Source organism: Cupressus sempervirens, chromosome 1 (genome assembly GCF_028749045.1).
Source record: "Cupressus sempervirens isolate cs-2001-9-10 chromosome 1, ASM2874904v1, whole genome shotgun sequence".
Lineage (NCBI taxonomy): Eukaryota > Viridiplantae > Streptophyta > Pinopsida > Cupressales > Cupressaceae > Cupressus > Cupressus sempervirens.
Window position 1 is genome coordinate 805,849,466 of NC_143118.1, and position 16,238 is coordinate 805,865,703.

General features: G+C 32.8%; 1 pseudogene; it reads right to left on the reverse strand.

Annotated features, from left to right (window-relative positions):
• Window positions 1-664: 664 nt before the first annotated feature.
• LOC149580317 ((R)-mandelonitrile beta-glucosyltransferase-like) lies at window positions 665-1,623 on the reverse strand (annotated as a pseudogene).
• Between the last annotated feature and the right edge of the window lie 14,615 nt (window positions 1,624-16,238).

The following is a 16,238-nucleotide window of genomic DNA, read 5'->3' on the forward strand; positions in this document are numbered from 1 at the left end:
AAGAAACAGTTTCCTTTCTGAAGAATTCGGACTACTACTAATTATCTGGATAGCTCTGTACGTTCTTCATGCTCTTATACACCTGATTCTTTCGACTTTGACAGTAGAGTTATTTAATTTGTGTTCTGCAGCAGTGACATGTTAAGCTATTTAATTTTAGCAGCGACTGAGTCTTTCCAAACCAGGAAAAAGAAAGTGATAGGGAAGTAGGCAAGAGATCAAAGACATGAAAAGTGCCATATTAATCATAACGATCCCGGCGTGAGAGAAACGTAAGTACTCAGAAAGTAAACTGACTGAAGGGTTTCAAATAACTTGGACGTCTAAGCTCCAAGCACTCTCAAATATACGGTTGTGCTGAAAAGGACATACAATTATTCGGTGAACATTAATAGCGTAGAAAGCATATTTGACAACTGAATCTGAAACACTATTATTTCGCACATGAATCTGGTAACATGTTTCCGCTAAATTAACAGTGCAGTGCAAGCAGATATAATCTGATACATAATATGCAACAAACTACTCGATGCATTGGTGCCATCTCATTGAATACGTAGACAATACTTTTGCGGCTACCCAGTTGTCAGAGAAGCCAATTTGGAAAGTTGTGTGATTTCATGAATAAACCTGTTGATGTTGAGAAAGGAAGAACCTCCCTCCCCTACAGAAAAGGGTGTTGACTGTTTTCCAACCCCATTGCCAATTCCTCCAGTTGTTCGTTCGATTTGACAGCGATGCTGCCGAAGGAGACGTATATCACGGTATTGAGCTTTTGAGCGTCAAGCCATTTGAGACAGCTCTCGTCCTGCTCCAAAAGACTCGCTTGCTTGTTCAAATCTATTCCATCTAGAAAATTGGGAAGATACACGGGGCCAATTGCCAAAGCAGGGCAGGGATTACAGGACAGTGCGCTTACTGTCTCGGGGGGCTCGAGCTCATCAAACGTGTTGACCAGCACATAGTCCGGTGTGTCTGCAGCGCGATAGAAAGAAGATAGATCACTCTGTAGCAGAGGTGGAAGATTACCTGGCAAACAAGTGATCACTTTGTCCGTCCTCTTCGACTCCACTGCAATCACTTATCATGATGACAATCATTTTAAATTAGCAATGAAAACAAACATGAGGAAGACTTAATGGCAATCAGGATTTTGTACCTTTGACAGGAATATGTCTGCGGGAGATGAGAAGGTCGGTGTAGAACTGAGCAATTGAAGACGCGGTGCACATTGTCCAGAAGATGACTCGGGGCACTCCCAGATTCTTGGCCACTTGGTGTGTGCAAGACATGAAATTTTCTGATATAATGCAGGTGACGGGAGGAGTTTTCCCGTCTGATAAGTTGCACAGCAAATGATGTTCCAACACTGGGCCGAGTTTCTCCAAAGCGATTACGTACTTGGCGAGATTGGCTAGGCGGCCATGATCTGGCGGCAACCCATCTGGAATGGTGATAAATTTGAATGCGGGTTCCTCATTATTACCCAAATCAGCTTCCTTGGACATGCACTTTTGACTGCATTCAGTGTTTACGAAAGTGATGAGAACCCCTCTTGTAGAGAGCAACTGGGCCAAATTGATGAGAGGATTGATACTCCCTTTGCGCAGGGAAAGGCACCATGACTGCATGCAAGCCGCTCATCTTCATCTCTCTAATTCGTTGAAATCAGTTGAGTATGGCCCTCGGATTTATACACTTCACAAGTATTGGGTGTGTAGAATGTTAGGTTCACAAGGTGTATAGGAACATTAGAGTGCGTAAGATTAAGTTAATCCCATTACTACTGGAACAGGAAGATTTTGTTGAAAAATCATGTTTTAATACCCCAAACAACCTAACATTACATGGGACCCAAATTCATAAATATTGGACTATGACATTTAATTTATAGCTTTTGCGTTGTAGGATCAGACTGCCAATTGAAAAAAGGAAGACAGAGAAATATGCGTAAGGACAATTATTTTCAGGTGACATACATGAATTGAAGTTAATGGACTGATTTTTGAAGTTCAAGTAAAGATCTTCCAAATGATCTAAAGGCTCGTTCAGAATGAGGAAATGGGAATAGAAAAATTGGAATAAATCTATTCCAATTTTGGTCCAATGCAAGAATAAATCTAATTCTTAAAAAAACCTGAAATTAGATATATTCTTATTTTATTGCAAGTCCTCTTCTATGTGGTGGAGAATCTTAGAGTACATATAGATTCATAAGTGATAGAGGATAGCAGTCAATTTATTACTTGAAATTAAAGAAGAATCTATGGTGCAGAACTTTTACAAAAATAGATGGATGAGATGTAAAATAGGTACTTTGAAGTATCATATAGGTTAGACAAGTCATTTATCCCATGTGACATGGGCTTAGGTCTATGTCACATCATTAAGAGAGCATGTCTCATACACAAAATACATGTACTTATGTACAAAATTTAAACTAGATAGATCAAAATTAATTTTTCAAAGAGAGGAATAAAGATATTTGTAAAAGGTACTAATGCAAAAGTAAATATATCAATAAGTATATTTATTTAATTTTTGAAAATATAACATTGGACTTATGTTACGGTAGATTTTATAAATATTAAGATAAATGACTTTATAATATGATATCATTTTGATTGTCAAATGTACTATTACTGCTGTGTATGAATAACCGTAACTTAGACTATGATGATATATATTCTTTTTGCGCAAGAATACTGTTAAATCTTAAGCAATAAATTAATGATTCTGTATGATAGCAATCTTTGTAGTAGAACCGCTGGAATTATAACTAATACTCATATGAGCAATAATATTTCATACCTTTTGCAATTCAAAACACCACAAACCTCATAAAAATTAACATTTTTTTATTTTCTAAAAATTTAGGGCTTTGTTGGGTTTGTTGTTTGATTGTGCCATGGATTACAATGAAAATTCTAGGGCTTTGTGGAAATAATGAAAACAACATATTATATTGCTATAATGTTCATTTTTATATTGAACTATTGGGCGTGGAGAATGGTATTTTTTGCCTTTATTTAAATAAGATGTTTTATTGTTTTACAGTTTGGGATGTGGAATATAGTACAATTTAATGCATATTAAATGTAGTGGTTACTCTGTTTATAATTGTGTTATTTGTGAAACTATTTATAAAGGTATTTCTCATTTCTATGTTTTTAATTTGTTTTATTTAAAAAATGTATTACTATTTTATAATCTTTATTGTCATAAATACAAATTTAGAATGTATATTCTTAAATATGTTTAAAAATATAAGATATAGTAATTTTTATTTTTTTTGTATTTCTTAATTTTTAATTGAAAATATTTTGAAAAATAAATCTAAAAAATATTCAGAAAAATTTATATATATTAAAAAAATACTTATTATATAGTTGGTTGTTATTTTCTTCTTTTCAAATTCTGTTTTTTAAGTAAATTTTATGTTGATTAATTTTTTCTAAAATGTTCAACACAAAATTTAAAATTTGTAAATATTTCTAAATCAGTTGTAAATTGTTAAATATGTTATTTTAGTTTTATATTTGCTTTGTGCAAAAAAAAATTATTAGAGGAAAAAAAATTTAAAGTTTTTTATTTAACATTTGTAAAAGTTATTTTCTTTTAAATTATGTTGTTTAGATTTAGAAATTTATCAATTATTGTTTCAAAAATATATTTAAACATAAATGATTCTTAACATTGATTTAAATTTTTAGAAATTTAACATCATTTTAGAATTGGAAGTTACAATTAGTCTATATATTCATATTACAAAAGAAATAATGTATGTTCAATAATAAGTTATTACTTTTTTATAATAAACTAGTTAATTGTAAATATAATCAACTATTCAAACAAATTTGTTGATGGTAGTAGAAAATGTAATTAGATAAGAATAAAATTAATTTTAAAAACATATATATTAATATCAAATTAAAAATATAAAATTAAATAGTAAACATTCTATATGTGTCTTAAATTCGTTAATTGAGATTTAGAAACTTAGTGATATTTTATTTCATAAAAGTTTTATAAAATTCACAATTTTTAGATAGAACATTTCAAAGTCTAAACACTATTAGAAAGCTCATTAATAATGATAATGTTGAGCTTACTAATGAGGAGGAAACTGGAAGATGGCCTACTTATTATTTCTAAGATATTTACAATGCCCCTCAACCTCAGATTGATCTATCGGTTGAGAGGGAGTTATTGGAGATTATACACCCAGTGGTGGATGAACGAACAAACAAAGATCTCACTAGTAAAGTGACAAAGGACAAAGTTAGAGAGGTATTTTTTGCTATGGGGGCCTTCAAGGCCCTAGGCCCTGATGGATTTCAACTAACATTTTTTTATTAGTTCTAGCAGGTTATTAAGTATGATATTATTCAAGTTGTTACAACCAACATAATTCTTAAAGAGTTAATCCATACTTTCTTTGTTTTGGTGCAAAAAGTTGATGACCCAGCTAGGTTGGAAGATTTCAAACTGATAAGCCTTTGTAATGCCATCTATAAGATCTGATGAGTCTAATTATTGCCTCCATTTTATGATAATTTTAAAGACTCTATTTTACTTCCACCAAGACATTTGTGAACTTGTGTTTACTTGAATTGATGGTTAACCTACGAGTAGATAGTATGTCATATTTTGCAAATATTATATATAACGATCTCAGTGGTGGATGAATGAACAAACAAAGATCTCAGTGGTGGATGAATGAACAAACAAAGATCTCACTAGTAGAGTGAGAAAGGACAAAGTTAGAAAGGTATTTTTTACTATGGGGGCCTTCAAGGTCCCAGGCTCGGATGGATTTCCACTAACATTTTTTTAGTAGTTCTAGGAGATTATTAAGTATGATATTATTCAAGTTGTTACAACCAACATAATTCTTAAAGAGCTAAACCATACTTTCTTTGTTTTGGTGCAAAAAGTTGATGACCAAGTTTGGTTGGAAGATTTTAGACTAATAAGCCTTTGTAATGCCATCTATAAGATCCGATGAGTCTAATTATTGCCTTTATTTTATGATAATTTTAAGGACTCTATTTTACTTCCACCAAGACATTTGTGAACTTGTGTTTACTTGAACTGATGATTAACCTACGAGTAGATAGTATGTCATATTTTTCCAATATATATATATATAATGTAGCATTTCATATAACCAACCAAATGTGTGTTCTAATATTTGAATTAAATTTGATAATGCTTATTTGCAAATATCTCTGCATAATAACTAACCTATTACCAAAGAAAATTGAAGATGGTCGAAAGTATTCAAAGGGAAATGTTGAAGATAGCCAACAATATTCAAGGAGAATAGACATTAAGGTTTACCCATGGTGGAAAAAGCCATAATGATACCAAGGGACACAACCAAAAATATGGAGGAGCTATGAAGAATTGCTATATTTTCTCTGCATTTGTTATTGTGTTAAAGTGGTTATCTAGACTTTATTACTCGTTCCGTGAGCTATTATCTTTCCTTCTTTTTCTCTAGCCGATTTGTAGTTAGTTTGTTTTGCTTTCCTATTTTAGAATAAGTGTTGATCTTCTATTTATAGGGATTAGACCAATGGGTTAGAAGAAAGTTTATGACAAGAAATTGTTGACTTTAGAAGTGAGTTATTTTTATAGTTTTATGTATCATTCTCATGTAAGGAATTTCTAGAACATAATGAAATAGCTCTTGGTTTACATTCTGTGTTAGTAGATTAGTAGAAGCCAACCAAGGGGGCCCACTTGGGAGGTGGATTAGATTAGAATAGTACAAATTTATTTCCAAGCATCTTTAGTATTGTAGGTAGAAGTTGTAATTCCTTCCTATAGCATCATACTTTGTGAGTGTTCCTATAGCATATGTAAGAATAGTTATAGTAGATGAGCTGAGTTGGAATATATATTAGTGTTTAATTACATTTCCACTATTCATTTTAGTAAAGCGTTAAGCATGTTAGTTTACTGCAACACTAGTGTAGGTTCTTTTCTTGCATTTTACTTTATTGTAGCATAAGTACAATAACTTATTAAGAAACCTAGTGCACATGTACTATGCCGACCATTTCAAGTATACATCCCTAGGTTGACAAAATTAAGTGCACCTCATGGTGAGAAAAAATAGTCCTTAGATTGAATACACTATTCCTAAGTATGGCCTTAGGCATGATTATTAGATACCTATTATGAGGCAACCCATTTTTGGCACTATTGTCAGGGATGGTGTCAAGCTAGAAGCATTCGTGAGTCATAGTTCTTAGTTAAGTTTTTTAGAAATTTGCAATCTTAAAGCTTTCTTCACCAGTGTGAAGAATTCAATTGCATGCATTGAAGAGGAAGATGACGAGATGAATATGGTAGATTTCTTCCACTGAAGTCTATTAATTTGAACAAAGAAATTGAAGAAGAATAAGTTGAGTTGCTTTTTGAAGATGCAAGCCCTATTTTTCCTATAGGAATCATCCTCAAGAGTAGAACCTATAGATACAAGTGGTCTTCAAACTTTTGCTAAAATTTTGGCTGGTTTCCTTGATAATACTACTCCAAATCCACCAGTTGTTAATAATCTAGTACCCAATGTTTCTTTTCAGTAGCAACCTCATAATCTAATACCTCAAGTAATAACACAACCTACTTTCTCATTTCCTCTTCCAAGCCTCATAAATATTGATAATCTCAAGAATATACCTACAACTACTCTTCCAAATTTGTATGGCCTTGCAACCAAATACCCTAATACTTTCTTGTTTGAATTTGACATACTCTGTCATAGTTTGGACTACAAAACGGATGTCCATAAGCTCAAATTATTTCCAACAACATTTAAAGAGTTAGCTTTACGATGGTTCATGGGCTTAGGAACCAATGCATCATGAACTTGGGATGATATGCAAACTCAATTTTTGGATAAATATAAAGAGTGTTGTAAAGCATTTGGTTCAAGAGGAGATGATATCTTTAAGATATCACAAGAGAAAGAAACATTGTAAGACTATGGTTCATGTTTCTTGTATACACTACAGAAGAGCCCTCAATATGTGTCGTCTAAGGATTCACAAAAGCTAGTCTTTTTGAGAGGTGTGAATGATAATTGTCTAGAAGCACTATACTTGATGGCTAGTGATGATGTATATCAATCTTCCTGGGATGACCTCAAGAAAATCTATCAAAACTATTCAAGGTCAACTATGAAGAAAGGCCAGGGACCTCATTCCACAATCACTAAAGGAATCATTCAAGGTATTTCAGAGCTCAAGATATCTAATCTACTTGTAGATTTTAAGAAAAATATTATAAATGACGTTGCTACACGTCTTGAAATAATGACTATAAAGAAGAAACATGTAGAAGCTGAATTACAACTAGCTGAATACTACCCTCATTGCCAGAAGAAAAAGAAGGATTGCCAATGAAAATTGGTTGTCAACATGGAGACCCAACATCTTCCAACTGAGTACATCAAGATAGATTGAGCTGATGAGCAAGTATTCTTTTTTGTTCAATGCCTTCCATGGGCCCAATGTCAAAGTATGCCGTAGGACCCTTTACAAAATTCAAATTTATATGGTAATCAATGGAAAAATTGTAATCCCCAAGGTCATCACAATATAATCAACCTAATTCAAATAATGCTTGGCAAAATAATTTGTAACAACCCCAATGGCCTTAAAACTCCCAACCATCCCAACCCAACCAATAGAATAACCAATGGCAGAACAAGTAGAACCAATGGAAACCATCCCAGGGGAATTGTCAATCTACAAACCAGTGGAGAGGACCTCAACAATGGCCTAACCAAAATACCAGTACTCCACAATTACCACCCCCAGCCCAACAACTTGCACTAATACCACTATCTATGAATCCTGGACCTCAAAAGCAAACATAGTTACCTACACAACCTCAGCCAAATCCAAATAACCCATAGTCACAACAACCCATGTATATTGTTGATGCTTAGTAATATCTTGTTTATGCTCTAAATGTTACAAATATACATCTAAGATCTAGTACAACTTTACCAATGCCTAAATTGCCTCTTATAATTGAAATACCAGATACTCCTATAGCATCAAAATCCCTAGTCCCTAAAAAGGTTGCCCCAACCAATGTCACTATCTTAGCCCAAGCTCTACTAGTGGTTGAACCTCCTTTCTAGGGAAGCTTTTACAAAGTAAACTTGTACAAATAGAGGAATAGTCTTTTGATATTAAATATCCGTTGAAGAACATGCATTTCCAAATACCCCTATTCCAAGCTATTAAAGATGTTCTTATCTATGGAAAAGTCATAAAGGAAGCCTAGGAGGAAGAAAAAGGACCCAACAATAGTCCATGTTGTGGTATAATTGGCTCACATTATGTTAGGAAAATTCATTAGTCTAAAATATTCTAATCCATGCAGTCTAGTTGTGAATATGACTATAAATGGTCAATCTTTTAAAAATGCTTTAATAGATCTTGGTGCAGCTATAAATGTCATGAACAAGGATACTATGAAGAAATTGCAAATAGAAGGATTAAGGGCTACTCCAACAATTTTGCAACTTGCAGATAGTTCTACTGTCACTCCTAATGGGATGATAGAAAAAATAGTTGTAACCTTAGACTCTCTAGAGTATCCTACAAATTTCATGGTTTTGTCTCTCCAAGTTAATTTATTTGATTACCCTATCATCCTAGTATGACCATGGTTAACTACAATTGATGCAAATATAAGTTGTAGATTAAGGAATATGACCATATCAAATGGCCAAGCAACAAAGAAATTTTATTTGTATCCTCTAGCACAACCACTACCAGATTTAAGAACATCTATTTGGCTAGATTTAGGGGATGGAGAAGAAGAATTAAACTCTATAGCACAACTTATGATGTTACATAGAAAATCCTTTCTAAAGCTACAGAAAGAGGATTTAGTACTTTAGAATATTCTTACTAAAAATTGTGTAGTAGAAAAAGATGTATCTGAAGGTTTTGTGTTAGAATTAACTACATATAAGGAATGTGATGAGAAATGTACTTTGCTCAATGAACCAGACATTCTTCATCAACTCTTACCATGTGAATTAGATACAAGTCCAATTTTTGAAGCTGCTATGATAGTGAAATGTACCCTTACTGATTTTGTATGATATTTCAAACCTCTAATTAGATCTTTAAGATCAAACAAGCAATATTTCAAAGATCTACCAATTTCTCAATAAACCCCAAATCGGGTATGCCGAAAATAGTGCCAAAAACTTCACAGCTTCACATATTATTAATAAATCTGAAAGTGGAAATTTTTAAAGAAATTTAAGCAGTATAACAGCCTACAAAATGAAATTTCTAGATCTGTATAACATTTACACAACAGCTCCCAAATGGAGGGCAAAAACAATGCTCATCCAGCTTCGGAAGACAACACAAAATATCCGAAAACACCACAAAAGCACTGATAATCTATCATAGAAGTATAATCATGACCAAATACATATATTTAGATCTATTTTAACATCTAAATGTCTGATATACAGCAGCAACCCAAATTGATTTGAAATACTCAATCGAAAGCACCAAACTCTTACAAAAATCACACCCGAAAACCCACAAATCTGCACTGTTCAGCACAAAGGCAACCTCTGTATGAGCATGCACATGGAATGGCTTCAAAATACCATCTTTAGTCTTCCTAGAAACCTGCAAACTCCCATTCTTGGGTCTCCTTCTCCACAGGTTTGGCAGCCTCTGAAGAATAATAAAGAAATGAGCAAAAATCAAGTCCTGGAATGAGCTCAAAATGCCTCCAAACCCCTTAAAAGAGGGCATAACCCTAACTCACGTCCAAGAGGGGTTAATAAATTATAATTTAATAATAATTTTTATTTATTAGTCCATTGGTTTCCAAAGATTAGCCCCTTTTGCCGAAACTTCACCTTTTTGGAGCCTGCCTGCCTTAGCAAAGTTTATTATTTTTAATTATTTGAAAAGGGGACATGACAGATAGAGTCGACCACTACTGTTAAGATTTCCAAAGGTCATAATCTTTATGTTAATCTCAAATTATCATCCACAAAAATGGAATAGTTAACAAATCTACTTCAAAAGCATGAAAAGGCTTTTGCATGGGACTATGGTGATATGAAAGGGTTGATTCCTACATTATGCACTCCTAGAATATACATCAATGAAGGGTGCCTACCATTCTATCAACCCTAGAGAAGGATAAATCGAAGCCTTGGAGAAATAGTTAAAACTAAATTGCAAAAATTCCTTGATGCTAGTTTTATTTATCCTATATCTACTAGTAGATGGGTGACACCCTTGGTCATAGTGCACAAAAAGGGAGGGAAATGGAAAATTTGTGTAGATTATAGAGAATTGAACAAGGCCACCAAAAAGGATCACTTTCCTTTACCATTCATAGATCAAGTTCTAGACATTCTAGCTAGAAAGAAGTATTTCTCTTTTCTAGATGGGTATAGTGATTATAATCAAATCAATATTACTTCTAAAGACCAAGATAAAACAACATTCACATGTCCATGGGGTACTTTTGCATACTCTATTTTTCAATTTGGTCTATGTAATGCTCCTACAACATTTCAATAAGTTTTTATTAGCATCTTTGCTAATATATAACATGATTGTATGGAAATATATATGGATGACTTAACAACATTTGGAGTCACCTTTGACGAAGCCATGATGAATATTGAAAAAGTTCTTATAAGGTGTCAAGAACATAATCTGGCACTTAATAGTGAAAAAAATTTCATGCTCATGTAGGAAGAGGTGGTACTTGGTCAGTTCATATCGGCTACAGGAATACAAGTGGATCTAGCTAAGATAGAGGTAATTTAAACACTCCCCATACCCACAAAATTGAAAGATGTAAAATCTTTTCTAGGACATGTTGGATATTATAGATGTTTCATAAAAGACTTCAACAAAATAGTTAGTTCCTTGTATACATTACTAAGGAAGCTAAATTCATTTGGACACCTGAATGCAATGAAGCCTTTGTGCAACTTAAGAAACTTCTCAGTACAACCCCAACTTTGCAAGGCCCTAATTGGACTTTTCCTTTTCACATATATATAGATGCTTCTAACTATGCCATAGGTGAAATTTTAGGACAAGAATCTCAACATCTTGAAAATGCAATATATTATATTAGAAAGAGCCTTCATGGACCAGAATATGTTTAAAAATATAACATATAGTAATTTTCTTTTGTATTTTTTAATTTTTAATTGAAAATATTTTTAAAAATAAATCTAAAAAATATTCAGAAAAATGTATAGATATTAAAAAAGTACTTATTATATAGTTAGTTGTTACTTTCTTCTTTTCAAATTCTATTTTTGAAGTAAATTTTATGTTGATTAATTTCTTCTAAAATGTTCAACACAAAATTTAAAATTTGTAAATATTTCTAGATCAGTTGTAAACTGTTAAATATGTTATTTTAGTTTTATATTTACTTTGTGCAAAAAAAATATATTAGAGAAAAAACAATTTTAAGTTTTTTATTTAATATTTGTAAAAGTTATTTTCTTTTAAATTATATTGTTTAGATTTAGATATTTATCAATTATTGTTTCAAAAATATATTTAAACATAAATGATTTTTAAAATTGATTTAAATTTTTAGAAATTTAACATCATTTTAGAATAGGAAGTTACAATTAGTCTCTATATTCATATTACAAAAGAAATAATGTATGTTCAATAATAAGTTATTACATTTTTATAATAAAATAGTTAATTGTAAATATAATCAACTATTCAAACAAATTTGTTGATGGTAGTAGAAAATGTAATTAGATAAGAATAAAATTAATTTTAAAAACATATATATTAATATCAAATTAAAAATATAAAATTAAATAGTAAACATTCTATATGTGTCTTAAATTCGTTAATTGAGATTTAGAAACTTAGTGATATTTTATTTCATAAAAGTTTTATAAAATTCACAATTTTTAGATAGAACATTTCAAAGTCTAAACACTATTAGAAAGCTCATTAATAATGATAATGTTGAGCTTACTAATGAGGAGGAAACTGGAAGATGGCCTAATTATTATTTCTAAGATATTTACAACGCCCCTCAACCTCAGATTGATCTATCGATTGAGAGGGAGTTATTGGAGATTATACACCCAGTGGTGGATGAACGAACAAACAAAGATCTCACTAGTAGAGTGACAAAGGACAAAGTTAGAGAGGTATTTTTTGCTATGGGGGCCTTCAAGGCCCCAGGCCCCGATGGATTTCAACTAACATTTTTTTATTAGTTCTAGAAAATGATTAAGTATGATATTATTCAGGTTGTTACAACCAACATAATTCTTAAAGAGCTAAACCGTACTTTCTTTGTTTTGGTGCAAAAAGTTGATGACCCAGCTAGGTTGGAAGATTTCAAATTGATAAGCCTTTGTAATGCCATCTATAAGATCCGATGAGTCTAATTATTGCCTCTATTTTATGATAGTTTTAAAGACTCTATTTTACTTCCACCAAGACATTTGTGAACTTGTGTTTACTTGAATTGATGATTAACCTCCGAGTAGATAGTATGTCATAGTTTGCCAATATTATATATATAATTTATCATTTCATATAACCATCAAAATGTGTGTTCTAATATTTGAATTTAATTTGATAATGCTTATTTGCAAATATCGCTGCATAATAACTAACCTATTAGCAAAGAAAATTGAAGATGGTTGAAAGTATTCAAAGGGAAATGTTGAAGATAGGCACCAATATTCAAGGAGAAAAGATGTTAAGTTTTACCCATGGTGGAAAAATCCATAACGATACCAAGGGACATGGCCACTAATATGGAGGAGCCATGAAGAATTGCTATATTTTCTCTACATTTGTTATTGTGTCAAAGCGGTTGTCTAGACTTTATTACTCATTCTGTGAGCTATTATCTTTCCTTCTTTTTCTCTAGTGGATTTGTAGTTATTTTGTTTTGCTTTCCTATTTCAGAATAAGTATTGATCTTCTATTTATAGGGATCAGTTTATGACAACAAACTATTGACTTTAGATGTGAGTTGTTTTTATAGTTTTAAGTATCATTCTCATGTAAGGAATTTATGGAACATAATGAAATAGCTCTTGGTTTACATTCTGTGTTAGTAGATTAGTAGAAGCCAACCAAGGGGACCCACTTTGGAGGTGGATTAGATTAGACAAGCATCTTTAGTATTGCAAGTAGAAGTTGTAAGTTCCTTCCTATAGCATCATACTTTGTGAGTGTTCCTATAGCATCTGTAAGAATAGTTATAGTAGATGAACTGAGTTGGAATATATATTAGTATTTAATTACATTTCCAGTATTCATTTCAGTAAAGAGTTAAGTGTGTTAGTTTCCTGCATCACTAGTGTAGGTTCTTTTCTTGCATTTTACTTTCTTGTAGCATAAGCATAATGACTCTTTAAGAAACCTAGTGCACATACTATGCCAACCATTTCAAGTATACGTCCCTAGGTTGAAAAAATTAAATGCACCTCATGGTGGTGAAAAATAGTCCTTAGATTGAATACACTATTCCTAAGTATGGCCTTGGGCATGATTATTAGACACCTATTGTGAGGCAGACAATTTTTGGCACTATTGTTGGGGATGGTGTCAAGCTAGGAGCATTCTTGAGTCATAGTTATTAGTTAAGTTTTTTTAGAAATTTTCAATCTTAAAGCTTTCTTCGCCAATGTGAAGAATTCAATTGCATGCATTGAAGAGGAAGATGATAAGATGAATATGGCAGATTTCTTCCAAGAAAGTCTGTTAATTTGAACAAAGAAATTGAAGAAGAAGAAGTTGAGTTGCCTTTTGAAGACGCAAGCCCTGTTTTACCTACAAGAATCATCCTCAAGAGAAAAACCCATAGATACGAGTGGTCTTCAAACTTTTGGTAAAATTTTGGCCTGTTTCCTCGATAATACTGCTCCAAATCCACCAATTTTTAATAATCCAATACCCAATGTTTCTTTTCAATAGCAACCTCATAATCTAATACCTCGAGAAATAGCACAATCTACTGTTCCATTTCCTCTTCGAAGCCTCATAAATATTGATAATCTCAAGAATATACCTGTAGCTACTCTTCCAAAGTTTTATGGCCTTGTAACCAAAGACCCTAATACTTTCTTGGTCAAATTTGACATGCTCTTTCATAGTTTGGACTACAAAACTGATGCCCATAAGCTCAACTTATTTCCAACAACATTGAAAGAGTCAACTGTACGATGGTTCATGGGCTTAGGAACCAATGCATCATGAACTTGGGATGAAATGCAAACTCTATTTGTAGATTAATATAAAGAGTATTTCAAAGCATCTAGTTCAAGAAGAGATGATATCTTTAAGATATCACAAGAGGAAGAAACATTGTAAGACTATGTTTCACATTTTTTGTTTACACTACAGAAGAACCCTTAGCATGTGTTGTCTAAGGATACATAAAAGCTATTGTTTTTGAGAGGTGTGAATGATAATTGTCTAGAAGCACTACACCTGATGGCTGGTGGTGATGTATATCTATCTTCCTAGGATGACCTCAAGAAAATCTATTAAAACTATTCAAGTTCAACTATGAAGAAAGGCCAAGGACCTTGTTCCACAATCACTGAAGGAATCAGTAAGGGTATTTCAAAGCTCAAGATATCTAATCTACTTGTAGATTTGAAGAAGGATATTATAAATGATGTTGCTACACATCTTGACACAATGACTATAAAGAAGAAACATGCATAAGATAAATTACAACTAGCTGAATACTGCCCTCATTGCCAGAAGCAAAAGAAGGACTGCCAATGCAAACTGGTTGTCAACATGGAGAACCAGCATCTTCCAACTGAGTACATCAAGATAGATGGAGATGATGAGAGAGTATTCTTTATTATTCAATGCCATCCATGGGCCCAATGTCAAGGTATGCCTTAGGACCCTTTGCAAAATTCAAATTTATATGGTAATCAATGGCAAAAATGTAATCCCCAAGGTTGTCCATATTATAATCAACCTAATTGGAATAATGCTTGGCAAAATAATCTGTAACAGCCCCAATGGCCTCAAAACTCCCAACCATCCTAGTCCAACCAACATAATAACTAATGGAAGAACAAGCAGAACTAATGGCAACCATCCTAAGGGAATTGGTAGTCTACATACCAATGGAGAGGACCTCAAAAGTGGCCTAACCCAATTACTAGTACTCCACAATTACCACCCCCAAATTAAGAACCTACACTAATGCCACCACTTGTGAATCCTAGACATCAAAAGCAGACACAATTACCTGCACAACCTTAGCTAAATCCAAATTACCAGTAGTCACAACAACCCATGTATATTATTGATGCTCGGCAATATCTTGTTTATGCTCTAAATGTTGCAAATATACATCTAAGATATGGTAAAACTTTACTAGTTCCTAAACTGCCTCTTATAACTAAAATACCAGATACTCCTACAACATCAAAATCCCCAGTCCTTAAAAAGGTTGACCCAACCAATGTCACTATCTTAGCCCAAGCTCTACTAGTGGTTAAACCTCCTTTCCAGAGAAGCTTGTACAAAGTAAACTTGTACAAATAGAGGAGCAGTCTTTTGATATTGTTGATTAGTTGAAGAACATGCATGTCCAAATACCCCTATTCCAAGCTATTAAAGATGTTCTTATGTATGGAAAAGTCATTAGAGAAGCCTTCCTGAAGAAGCCTAGGAGAAAGAAAAAGGACCCAACTATAGTCCATGTTGTGGGACAATTGGCTAATATTATGTTCGGAAAATTGATCACTCTAAAATATTCTAATCCAGGTGGTCCAATTGTGAATGTGACTATAAATGGTCAATATGTTAAAAATTCTTTAATAGATCTTGGTGCACTGCTATAAATGTCATGACCAAGGATACTATAAAGAAATTGAAAATAGAAGGATTAAGGGCTACTCGAACAATTTTGCAACTTGTAGATAGTTTTACTATCACTCTTGATGGGATGATAGAAAGCATAGTTGTAACCTTAGACTCTCTAGAGTATCCTATAGATTTCATGATTTTGTCTCCCAAAGTTAATCTATCTGGTTACCCTGTCATCCTAGGATAACCATGGTTAACTACAACTGATGCAAATATAAGTTGTAGATCAAGGAATATGACCATATCAAATGCCCAAGCAACAAAGAAATTTGATTTGTATCCTCTAGCACAACCACTACCAAATTTAAGCAC